General features: G+C 42.6%; 1 long non-coding RNA gene across 1 annotated transcript in view; it reads left to right on the forward strand.

The window, feature by feature from the left end:
- The window catches only part of LOC143358712 (uncharacterized), a 32,888-nt gene extending 19,416 nt beyond the window's left edge, over window positions 1-13,472 (forward strand). Inside the window, exons 9-10 of the long non-coding RNA XR_013082989.1 lie at window positions 1,148-1,344; window positions 13,139-13,472. This is a non-coding gene — a long non-coding RNA (uncharacterized LOC143358712). The remainder of the gene's footprint in view (window positions 1-1,147; window positions 1,345-13,138) is intronic.
- The last annotated feature ends 239 nt before the right edge of the window (window positions 13,473-13,711 follow it).

The raw sequence follows: 13,711 nt of genomic DNA on the forward strand, positions 1-13,711 counted from the left end.
GCGTGTCTTTTTTGAAAATATCTCGAGATCTAATAATTTTTTTGCCATGGTACCCTAATCATTTTTTACGTAGAATGAACGGAAGAATCGATATGTGCAAAAAAAATATGCATTTCTATTTAAAGAAATGATGCAATTGTTAATTGCACATGCACTGCTGCATCTAAAAAAATTTAAAGGCCCACAGATGTAGTGCTCTTCGAACCATTTATCTTTCTCCTTTATCATTTTTTCGTAAATGCAATAATAACGGAGTTATGACTTAAAACAATTGCGTGGATCACCCTGTATATACAGTGAGTGTAAAAAGTATTCGTACACCTCTTGTAGGCTTAAAAAACCATGTATTTCTCTATGTAATTGCACACATGTTTATAAAACGAAACATAATTGTAATTTTTATATATTTTAACTACATACTGTCACATAAATACACTTGAAAAAGTTTAACGTTAACGAGAAAAATTAGAAACTATGAGACGTGTCTCTAAATTGGCGCGCAAAAAGTATTCGTACAGGTACTAGAATGTACTCGAAAGGCGTCCGATTGTTTATATTATGGTTTAGCGGGACCCGACAAATAATCAGACAGGGTCTTTGATGAACAGTCTAGTGGCAACCTTCTGCAAAACCAGTTAATTTTTATAACATTCGGTAAAATGGGTCATAAAGATAAGGAAACAAGTGAGACTGAAAGAAAAATTATTATACAACTGCATAATCAGTGCAAATCATTGCGAGAAATAGCAAAAACAATTAATAGGCCACACAGCACTATACAAGGAATTATAGATCGATATGGTGAACGAAAAACCAATAAAAATAAAGTGAAATCTGGTCGCCCTCGAAAACTTAGTTTACGCGATGAACGTTTTATAGTGCGTGAAATAAAAACAAATCCTAAAATTAGTGCCCCTAAGATCGCTGCTGAGCTTGCAAACAACGCTGGAGTAAGTGTATGTTTCAGCACTATTCGTAATTGTTTACGAAATAATGAATACCACGGCCGAGTTGCTCGCGAGAATTATTTCGTAAATGCCGCAAATAGAAAGAAGAGACTTGATTTCACGAAAAATAATATTAATAAGCCTATCGAGTTTTGGCGAAGAGTCATATTTACTAATGAAAGTAAATTTAATGTTTTTAGCTCTGATGGCAAGTGTACGGTCTGGAGGAAGAAAAATACAGAGCTACAAAAAGAAAATCTACGTCCCACAGTAAAACACGGCGGAGGTTCGGTTTATGATTTGGGATTGTATGAGTGCTGCTGGAATGGGGTCATTACACTTCATCGAGGGAATCATGGACCACAAAATATACCTAAACATACTAAAAACCCATATTGTAAGTAGTGCAGAAAAAATGGGTATAAAAGACAACTTTATCTTCACTCAAGGCAATGACCTCAAACATACTGCACGCAACACAAGAAAGTGGTTGCTTTATAACACACCGCAATATTTGAAAACACCTCCACAATCACCAGATATTAATCCGATCGAAAATTTATGGGATCTGCGTGATAAAAAAACTCCGAACCCGGCATATTTCAAGTAAAGAACAATTAAAACTTTCTGTTCAAGAGGAATGGTGCTGTAACAGACCTGGCTGCGCCAGGCCTGTTCCTAGCCGTACGCGCCCCGAACACGACCGACGGATACCGAGATCCGTCGGTACCCGCGAGCGTACCCCCGCGACCCCCGCACCACCGAACCGATCTTGGCGGGAACCGGAACCCGCCATGATGCGATACCGTCCCGCCGGATGCGTGACGCCACCGGAAAAACCGCCCGCGAACCGCACCGCACCGGACCCCTCGCCTAGCAAGACGAGAGAGACGAGCCGGAAAACGGTCTCTTTGGTTTTCCGCCAGGCTCGCGCTTGGACGTATTTTTCCGATTCGATCTCTAGCCGCCGATACCGACCGTCCGATCACGACCGGAATCGTCCTTCGCGACGCCGAGAAGCCGCCTGTAAGCTACGACTCGCGAGAGTATATTTTACCCGCGGAAATTGTAATCGCGAGTGTGCCGAAATTTCCGCGCGACCCGCGAATCCCGAATACGCCGCTGCGTACGGCCATGACCCTGTCACGTAATAATCAAGAAGAAAATATAAAAAAAACTTTATTGCTCAACCGGAGTTGAGTACCACTGAGTTAGTTACAAAGATTATTACAATGATTGAAATACACGGAGAACGTACGTAGGCGATACTAAAACAAAACTGAACGCTCGTGCCCTGGGGCGGCGGCCTCTTATACCGTCGGAGACAACTGACCGCTGAGGATATTTGATCCCTTCTTATCAACAGGACTTCTCCGAAGGTGGTACCGTGTGCAACGAAGGTGTTGCCGTGTGCAACGAAGGTGTTGCCGTGTGCAACGGGCCATAATCAGGTGTGGTCCCTGTCACATTCCCCCCTTCTTAGATTGAACTTAGTCCCTTAAGTTCTTTTTGAGGATGCTCTTCTTGAAGCGGACCCGCTGGGGCTGTATCAAGACTCTTCCTCCCTCATTGTCTTCGATTGCCAAAGGGCGGCTTACAGTGGTGTACAGGCTGATTGGCGCACTCGGTTGCGTTGGTTGGAAGTCGTTGTGGATTTGTGGCCCTTTCTTGATCTTACAGCAGAGCAGGTGGAAACAGAGTTTTCTGGGGACGCAGTTCTTCAGACAGTCGAGTAATCCTAATTTGTTGAGCACGTATAAACCTATCAATCCTACCGATACATATCCTATTATTTGTAATGCACTCATACCATACGATCGTAAAGTCTCTATTCTATGTTCGAAATTTAGCTTTGATATTTCGCTATCGAGTTGATCCGCGGAAGTTCGGTACGAGGCAATGTTGCTTATAATTTTCGGCGTGTTTTTGATCTTCTCCAAAATGTGAATGTAACTATCATTGTTATTGAGTTCTATGGTTTTCATTTTCATATCGTAAGCTAGTTCGGTTTTGCTTTCGCCTATTCGCATGTACTCGTTATTAAACAATAAATCACATGAATCGTTAGAGCTAATTATAGATGGTCTGTCAATGGTCTGAATATTATGTTTAGTGGAACATATCGCGTCAATTTCTACTGGTTTAGAGGGTATCGCTAGGAGTTGATTTTCGGCGTGCAGCGGTATGAAACTGATGTAGTCGATCTTATAAACGGATATCTCGCAATTGTTGATGTTCTTCTTGTAGTTAATAATTTCGCTGTGACAGTCGTTGTCGGAATTACTGTTGTGGATCGGCTGCGTTTGTTTACAAATCATGACTATCTTTCGTTTACAATGTTTGGTGATATAGTCGAGATCAGTGTTTATGTAAAGGAGGTTTGAAGTTAGAAATACTGGATTTTCTATCACGGGTGCCATAAATATATTGTTTCTTTTATGCGGGATGGGGTATACGCGCATTATATCCCACTCTTGTTCGAGCACTAGAGGTATCGAAATCTTGAAAAATAATTTGTCATTATACGTGAAAACGGTTAAGTCACTGATGTCGAGTATGAATTGAAAGTGTTCGATTTTGGGCGCAATGGCAATGTTATAAGTGTGATGTCCTATGATCTTCGCGTAGTTGCTTACAAGCTTTTCGGGTTCTATAATCTGTGGGCTAATGATACCTTGTTTACCTAAAATGATCGCGTTTAATATTTCGTCAAGTTGGAAGTGCGAATCCTGTATGGCATTATCGATTTTCATTATGAGTTTAGTAAATATGCTTTCTGTATTCAATTGCTGCGTTAATTGGTTATATGAACGTTCTAAATTCTCTAAACTCTTTGTGTTAAGCATTTTCTTTATAAGCGAAGTCTGGTTAGCTAGTATGATTTTAATCTGTTTGTCGTCGTCAAATAAGGTGTCAATGTTTTTATTTATCAAATCCAAATCGTCTGTGTCTAGTGTTCCGAATAAGCTTTTAGAGATTGATCCGACAAAGTTCAATAATCCTCGCTTCGTTCTCTGGTGTATGAGGGTTCTTACGTGACTGGCTAATTGTCTAATATTATTAATACGTATGTCTAAAGTATCTAATGCTTCGGTATAGTCGAAGTTAGTAGCTGATTTACTGATTTCGTTTTTATATTGTGCTATGTTTTCGATTTGCTTAAACATCTCGCTCGTGTCTAGACCTATTATCACATTGGCGGTACTACTGTATAAATAACCCTTATTTATCTTTTCTAAAAATATGTTATTCTGGGTATCTAATGGTGTTATAGTGACGTGTGCGCAAGTTAATCCCGCGAAGAGGATTGTCGTCCTGGAAAATAAGATTTTAGTCTGTTACCGTGTACTTTCTTATCGTTAATGACATAATACGGTGTGCATACTTTATCAATCGTGAATGGTCCTAACCATTCTATGTCTAATTTGTGTTCCTTATGATCATTGTGTATCAAAACTTGATCTCCTTCTTTGAAAATTGATTGCGGTTTAATAATTTTACGTCGCTGGTCTCTTTGATATCTTTGTTTACTCTTTAGCAAGGTGTCTCGGGCTCTTTTCAATCGTGAGTCCCATTCTTTTTTTCGAAAGGATACTTCGTCTTCGTAACTTCGCTGAGGATTTTTGGAAATGGTTGAAGGTAGGTTAGCTTTGTGTCCAAACGTTAGTTCAAAAGGTGTGTAGCCTGTGGCGTCGTGTGTCATTGTGTTATACGCTAAGCAAACAAAGTTCAATTGTTCGTCCCATTCGTCGGTGGATGTTTGTTGTATTGATTTTAACATGTCAGTGACAACTGCGTGCGTTCTTTCTAGGGATCCGTTGCTTTGCGGGTGGAATGCGGTAGTTTTGATATGTTTTATGTTAAAAGCTTCCTCGTATCTTTGCATTAGTTCGGAAATGAAATTCTGTCCTCTGTCTGTTAGTATTTTCTTGGGTGCGGAGAATATATAAATGTAGTGGTTCAGTAGGGCGTCCCATATGGATTCGGTTCGTTGCGTCTTGAGGGGTACTAGTATAAGATATTTAGTCAGTTCGTCATGAATCGAGAGTATGTACTGATTACCGTTCTTCGTTTTTTGTAACGGTCCTAACAAATCCATAGCTATTTTTTCGTTCGAGTCTATCGGGGTGTCGGTTATGCATGGTTCTTCTCTTGGGCGAATTCGCGTGAGTTTAGCTCGTTGGCAAGTGTCGCATGTCTCAATGTATTCCTGAATTAGTTTAAACAAGTTCGGTATTTTGTAGTTAATTTTGATTCTGTCATAGGTTTTCTGTATTCCGGGGTGTCCGATTAATTCGTGATTTTCTTTGATAATTTGTTTAATTTCGTCGTCGGTCAATTCTTTTACTGGTTCCCATGCAAATTCTATCTCTTTGTCCGTGTCGTTAAAGAACATGAGCATTCTCTTGATCGTATTTCTATCCTGAATTGAAATATCATTGTCTCCTATACCAATTCGATTCGTGTTCCTGATGATTTTATTCAACATGTTTAGCCATTTTTCTTTACTTTCGTACGCGCCTAATTGGTCTGAAGTTAGTTGGAAGAAGTTCTTTTTATTGGGTACGATCTTTAGTGGTTTCGGAAGTTCGTCTGAGGTTTCCCAGGTTTGGTATCTGGACAGTAAGTCTGTGGGTTCGTCTTGTGCTGTAATCGCGTGAATTCGGGATAAACAGTCGGCAGCGGTATTGTCTTTTCCTTTAGTGTACCGTATTTCGTATTCGTATTCCTCTAGTCGTAGTCTCCACCTGATCAGTCGAGATGAGGGGTCTTTGCAATTTTGTAACCATGTCAAGGCTTGGTGATCGGTTCTAATAATGAATTTTCTTCCTAACAGGTATTGTCGAAGTCTTTTAGTTGCCCATACAATTGCTAACAGCTCCTTTTCGGTAGTCGAGTAATTTCGTTCGGGCGGATTGAGAGTTCGTGAAATATAGCAACAGGGGTGTCCGTCTTGCGAAAGGATGGCTCCTATTCCTAAATTACTTGCGTCAGTCGTTAGAGTGAATTGTTTTTCAAAGTCAGGGAATTTGAGAACTGGTGCGGTACATAATTTCTTTTTTAGTGTGTCAAAGCTGGTCTGCGTCTGTTCGTTCCAGTGAAACGGTACGGTCTTTTTCGTCAGTTCGGTCAATGGTTTCGCGATTTTGCTAAAGTTTCGTATAAATTTTCGATAGTATCCCGCGAGTCCTAAGAATGATTTTACGTCGGTCGGTGTTTTAGGGATTTTGAAATTTTGAACGGCTTCTAGTTTCTTTGGATTGGGCTTTATTCCTTCAGAGGTTACTATGTGGCCTAAGTACTCTAGTTCTGGCTTTAGAAATTCACATTTGTCCGGTTGCAGTTTCAATCCTAATTCTCTTAATCTTTGTAACACGATTGCTAAATTTCTGTTATGTTCTTCGATGGATTGTCCGAATATTACAATATCGTCTAGATACACGAAGCAATGTTTGTTTATAAGTCCACGTAGGGCGGTATCCATCATTCTCTGGAAAGTTGCTGGGGCGTTCTTCAGTCCAAATGGCATTCTATTATAATGATAGTGTCCTTGGGGAGTAGAAAAGGCGGTGTATTTTTTGGATTTCTCTTCCATCGGGATTTGATGGAAACCCGAGGATAAGTCTAAAGCTGAGAAGAATTTCGCGTTTCCGAGTTGTGATAAAATGTCGTCTATGTCGGGTAAGGGGTATGCGTCCTGGTCAGTCAATTCGTTCAGTTTTCTAAAGTCGATAACTATCCTCCACTTTTGTTTGCCTGATGCGTCTGATTTTTTCGGTACCACCCAGACTGGTGAATTGTAAGGGGAATCGCTGGGTTCAATTATTCCTTTTTCTAACATCTCGTCCATTTGCTTGCTAATTTCTGCTTTGTGGCATTCAGGTGGTTTGTACGATTTTGTGTTAATGACCTTGTTTTCTTTTAGTGTTATCGTGTGTTTAGTGAGGTTGGTGCAAGGTAGGAATTCTTTTTCTAAATTGAAAACATCGATATAAAAGAGAAGCAATTTTTCTATAGGTTGTTTCAAACTGTTTTCTATATGTGAAAGTCTAATTATTTCTTTAAAGGTGGATATTTGATCGTAGGTGTTAGAATTTTCAATATTGTTAGTAATTTGTTTTTCTGACTCACCACAATTGATAAAGCATACCGTGGTAGGTTTTCCCTCGAGGTACACAAGTTCGTGGATTATCTCGCCTGGTTGGATAGTTTGATTCTGAAATGTTAATATCGTGTCGTTTAATTTCAAATGATCGTTAGTGATGCTGAAGTTAAATTGTTTCATGGCTGGTAACCCGAATATGCCGTCTTCAATGATAGGAAAAGTTTCGTCTACGATATAAAATTTTACAAATTGACCGGCTATTCTAAAATTAGTGAATTCGTTCGTTCGGAATTTAGAATGTCCCATAGCAAACTGTTTGGTTTCGTGGTCGGTATAGATCTTCATTCCTGCAGGTCTTCGTCTGACAAGGTTGACTCCTGCTCCTGAATCGACGAGAAATCTCCATTGTTGTCCGGATGGGGATCGTAATAGGATTGTTGGTAGTTGCCCGGTGACGGTGTTGATTCGTAATAGTTCGTTTCTTCCTCGGTTGATACCACAGTGTTGTTCACTCGCGGTGGTCCGCGTTCCTGTGGGGCTCGCACTTGAAAATTTGAGCACTGGTTGGCGGTGTGGCCGATTTTTCCACATTTGAAGCATTTAACCTGTTGTCGGTCGATGAGCGGTCTTCTCTCCATCTGGTTGAACGGGCTGGGTCTGGTAACAGCGGTCGGCTGAATCTGCGGCGTGCGCGGCGGTACGTAGCTCTGGTATCTCTTGTTTGGAATAACGGGTGGTCTGACCATCGCTGGGTGTTGGCGACGGAATGAGTCGTGGCGTTCTTCTCGAAGGTATCTCTCCACATCGGCAGCTTCCTTTTCAGCTTCGATCAGAGTCGTGGGTTTGCTGGTGAATATCATGTGTCCGATCTCTCTTTTGAGACCGTTTATGTAGATTTTCGTAACTCTCTTCATGGTTGCCTCCATCATTACTCTTCTGGTTATGGGTTGTGGGTACTCGTTAGTAATGGCGTACGTTAGTTTATTCAAAGTTTTACGGAATCGAATGTTGAAATTCTGCACGGTTTCGGTAGCTCCTTGCTTTATTTCCCGAAGTTGTTCGTTAAATTCGTCTGCAGAAGCCTGTGTGGCTACATTAGTACGCAGTGCTTCGTAAAGCTCGGCATACGTTTCAATATTCATGTTACGAATGCTTTGTGCTGCTTTGCCTACTATCTTTTCTACTTTAATTGCTTTCAACAATAGCATCTGTTCCATACACATGCTTCGAAGTGATTTGACTTCTTTAATAAAATCTTCAACTCCTACATCATCATCTCCGTTGAGCGTCGGGATGTAACGTATGGCATCCTTGGCTCTCAGGTTAGAGCTCTGCGAGCTCGTTTCGCCAGGTGCATTTTCTCGCGTTGGGGCAGGTGGTGCAGTGGTTTTGACTTTAGATCTAATCGCGGAATCGTCTTCGGTCATGACGGAAGTATAATCCGCATCGTCATCTTCAGTCATGCTCAAGCCTGTTAGATTTCTGCCTAATATCTCAATTTCTTTAACGCGTTTCTTATTCTCTTTGTCTACCGATTGTAAAGCGGCTTCTAGCGTGGAAATTCTTTGGCTGTACATATCTTGTTGGCGAGTAATAGTCTCATTCTGTTTTCTAATTGTCTCCAATAATTCTTTCACTTGAGCGTCAGAGGTGCTCGGTTGTGGTTTACTCATGATTCTAACTGAACCTACACTGTCTCTTGAACTGTTGCTAGAGAAGCTATCTCTCCTATCACGGTATTGAGAATAAGAAGCCAGGGCTCACCTTTCGTAGAAACCCGTATCGTCTCCAAAATCTTCCGTTGATCTTAGGTTCCCGTAGGCCGAAGTCGTAGCTCCGTTTTACACAAGATTCTTCCGGTTCGTTGATCCTCGTGCTTGTGGATTCCCGTAGGCCGAAATCGTAATTTCGTTTATCACAAGACTCGATGGATCCTGGCAGGATCGCCAAAATGTCACGTAATAATCAAGAAGAAAATATAAAAAAAACTTTATTGCTCAACCGGAGTTGAGTACCACTGAGTTAGTTACAAAGATTATTACAATGATTGAAATACACGGAGAACGTACGTAGGCGATACTAAAACAAAACTGAACGCTCGTGCCCTGGGGCGGCGGCCTCTTATACCGTCGGAGACAACTGACCGCTGAGGATATTTGATCCCTTCTTATCAACAGGACTTCTCCGAAGGTGGTACCGTGTGCAACGAAGGTGTTGCCGTGTGCAACGAAGGTGTTGCCGTGTGCAACGGGCCATAATCAGGTGTGGTCCCTGTCACAACCCCGCCGTGATACGACACGCGCGCGAGACCCGAATCGCGACTGCCGACCATCGAGATGCGAAGCCGGGACAGTGACGAACACTTGAGAAACTCGTGTCGTTAATCTCCCGTTCCCGACCGCCCGTATCCTGCCGTAACCCTCGCGTTATCCCGCCGCGAACCTTGGCACGGCGAGCCAAATCCGGCCGCGAGGAACCGTTTTACGAGATCCGCCGGGAAACGGACTCGTTACATGGCGCCCGAACAGGGACTTGTTTAACCACGTGGGACCGGCAGGATTTCGCCCACGTGGAATTTTCGAGGTTAAGTGTGTCGTGAAGCGAAGTGAGATGCGCGTGCGCCACCCAGTGCCGTTCCGCCGCGACAGTGCCGATACACACACGCCGCCGCGACGAAGCGGGACCGCTGACCGAATGGCGGACGGGCGCGAAAGTTTGAATCGCTGCACCGAAGAAACCCGAGTGGGTGCCCCGAGGGACACCCACGAAGAGCCGCGCCAGCAGGACCGCCGACGGATCATCATCCCCCGAGACACCGGACCAGCGGGGCCGACGATGGGCCGAATGTATTAACCGCCTGACGAATGATCTGTACGCGATGATGGAGCCCGGCGTACAGACGAGAAAAATGTTGTCCGCCGCCGCGACGGCCGAGAGACCAGACCCGCTCCGTAACGTCGACCGGATCCGGAAAACAGGATGCACCACCGACGGGAAAGACCCGCACGCGTTCCTGGAACGCGTGGAGGAGATCCAGGTGGCCTATACGATTCCGGACGAGGACGTGCTCCGAGCCGCACCCGAGATGCTTCGCGGAAGAGCACAGGCGTGGTACCGTAATGAGCGGGAGGAGATCGCAACCTGGGACGAGTTCAAGCGGGCCTTCCTCAGAGCATATACGTCGTCGCAGACCCGATACCAGCACGAGCGCGCCGCCCACGACCGACGGCAACGACGCGACGAGAAATTCGCGGAGTTCGTGACCGATATCACCACGCTCATGCGGAGAGCGCAGAACCCTCCGACCGAACGGCTCGATCTGCTCCATGAGAACATGAGGACGAAATTCCGGTACCTCATCCCCCGAGGATCCGTGCCCGATGTGCAGACCCTCCGCGAGAGAGTCCAGGAGCTGGAGCTCGTCGAGGAGCAGGAGGAACTACCGCGCCGAACCCCGATCTATGCCACCGAACCGGCCATGACGACCGCGGACCGCGTTCCGCCGGCGGAAACATACTGTTACGGTGGAAGCTGTCGATTGCGGCGATCGAGAGAAGTTCGCCGTAGTATCGATATTGTGGTATCCGGCCAACGGGGTTGTTGTTAAGAAGAAGATAGACGACAGAATCTCTCCAGTCGTCGAAGCGAGAGCACGCACCTGTATCGCATCTTTTAACATTGTCCGTTGACAGCCAATAAATAGTTATATAGTTGTTGGTAGTGTTCGGTGTTGTTGTTTAGTTGAGGGATGTGTTCGCCGGCGAGGCGGAGCCAAAGCCTCCGCAACAATATTTTTACTTGACAGAAACATATACAACAATACCTCCCGACCCCAATAATTAGATAGATGCATTCCCGACTTCCTTGGGCTTGTTACACAAACCCTCCGGAACCACAGGATAAAAATCCTATTACAGCCCTTCGGGGTTATACTCCTATTTCTATCCGGATTTGTTTACAGCGGACTCAGTCTAAAATCCTGAAAACTATCCTTAACAAGGATATACGATTTCCCACAAATCAATTACATCAACTAACATCCATACCGCTAATTAATAATTTTATAAATAAAATGATAGCTAACTATAATGTCTCCGAGCATGAAAACCCGCTAGTCAAACTAACGGACCTCCCGACCCCAATATAACACTAGATTTATTATTAACAATGAGTAATGTGCCGACTAAAGATAAAAGATTTAATAGACAAGTCGATGCACTTAATCCATGTAAAAAAAATGTTAAGGAGATAAGTAATACAGCCCGTAGATGACTAAAGGCCGAAAGTACTCCAAAAATATTGTTTCGGAAAATTATTAAAAAATAGTTTAAACATAGTCAAAAAATGTTTTTACAACATCGTAACAACAATCATACGGTTAGAAATCGAAAAAACATCTAATTAAAGAAAAAAAAAATTGGACCTGGGCGAGATCCAAACCTGGTCCATAGCTACTGCACCAACCGGCGCCGTTGAAAATACCTTCGAAATATTGGGATATATCCTGCGTAGTATAATTGTTGTTTTTTGTATTATGCAATTTTTAAAGTCTGGACGATGTTTCCCTGAACTTAGAGATGTTTAATATTACATAATATATTTTTACGATAATCATAACTTAGTTTTTCACGGAAAAAACGCCGAAAAAAGTGGTTTTTATTTTTTCCTACTATGACGCACCAATCGCAGGAATTTGAAAAAAATTGAGCATAATACTTAGGGCAATATCTCATTGCTAAATTAATTCTGTTCTAGTGTCTCTTCGATTTCCATATGAAATCTGCATTTTTTCGATTTTTACAGCCAGAGTTTGCAACCGAAAAATCTGAAAACGACTCAAAGTATGTGGTTTGGTGTCCGAAACGTGTCAGATTTTTTTCAGAATTTTAAATGGGGAAAATGGGCCAAAAACTGGATTTTCGTTTTTCCTCTATAACTACCCTTACAGATGTACTATAGGGCTAAAACTTGGCTGAAAGGTATCTTTTTGGTAGGCTATCGAATGGCGCAAATTGGAATAAAATCCCTTCCAGGGCACATTTGACCCCCAAAACCGGCTATAGCCTTACTAAACATTTCAGTATTGCACCAGTAAATTCTACCATTTTCGTATGTATAGCATGAAAAAATATTTATAGAAGGGAAATATTCTAGAAGAAATTTTTCGTTTTGCAGTTAAAATGGCTTCGTGTGCAAAGGGTTAAAAGGTACCTGGCTCTTCTCCAGTGTTTATTTTTACGATATTCACGTTCGAACTGTGTGTACATTGCTACGCAACTGGTTATCATGGCGTCCATTGGTGAAAAATATTCTATGTCAGTGTGAGACCTTGTGCGCTCTTAGCGTCTGTTTTAAAATTTGTTCTGCTCGAATTAATAATTTGAGATTCAAGTGAACTGAACAGCACCACTAAACAAACGAAGAGCAGCACTCTTGCTCTTACAAATATTGCAGTTCTGCCAGCAAAAAATGTTAGCCGGATTTTCTGCCGCACCTGGCTCACGGTCGTATGAATTAAACGCTTCGTTGTATTTAATGTGTTCACCGGGATTACGTTCCCCCGACAGGCAGAACTTGCCACGGTCGAAGATTAACCCTTTGCGAACGAGTGTCGGCAAATAGCCGCCCAAGTCTTTTTACCGTTGCGGACGAGTGTCGGCATATAGTCTTTGTATTGATAAGATCTTATCTTCCGTATAGTGTAAACTTACGATGCGAGACCATGGTAGGTTCAGAACGAATTCAGTCTGCCGCGTCAGTCTTTCAGTGTCACTACCAGAGAAACCAGCAAAGTTTTCATACATTTTATACATTTTCACATATTTTTTCACATATTTTACATCTTATGACATCTGAAGCCAGACGTGGTTATAAATTATAATAAATATATGGGTGGGGTAGATAAAGCAGATCAGTACACAGGCACGTACTGTTTCATGAGAAAGTCTCAAAAATGGTGGCGAAAATTATTTTTTTGGGGATTGGAAGTTTCAGTGATAAATTCCTATCTATTACATGAAGAACATCACAAGACATACAACATAAAAAAAGTTATCCCATTTACAATTTGTACGTCACTTGGTAGGTCAATTGATTGGCGATTTTCGAGACGCTAATCCCAAGGCTCCTGCGACTTCTGGAACAGCAGAAAGGCTCAACGGCCTTCTACATATTATTAGGCGAGATGAGACAGGGAGAAGTAACGATTGCGTCGTCTGCTCTAATCGAAAAATAAAACACGGAAGGAGAGAGTCGAGGTACTATTGTGCTACTTGTTCGGCTAAGCCGGCCTTGCACATAGGTGATTGTTTCGAACTATATCACACAAAGCACGAATATAAAACATCGCCTATGTAAGGACGACTAAATTTGTTTCTTTGTGATTTTATAAAAATGTTATTTGAATAAAGCTTTAGATTTTATAACACAAACGTGCGACCTGAACACTTTATTTACTGCGCGCTCCAATACCTATCGTCCACAGCGACGCTCGCCCGTCGAGCGCCCCCGTCCGCAAAGGGTTAAAGTGAATAGAATGAAAATCTTCCTTTCTCCGAAAAGGATTAGTTGACCGTAGCAAAAGCTAGCAAAACGGTGCACTTCTTAGGACAATTTGCGGATTATGGAGGTGGATCTGAGGTTAAAACTCCGTAGATTC

The sequence above is a fragment of the Halictus rubicundus genome, chromosome 11 (genome assembly GCF_050948215.1).
Source record: "Halictus rubicundus isolate RS-2024b chromosome 11, iyHalRubi1_principal, whole genome shotgun sequence".
NCBI classification, from domain to species: domain Eukaryota; kingdom Metazoa; phylum Arthropoda; class Insecta; order Hymenoptera; family Halictidae; genus Halictus; species Halictus rubicundus.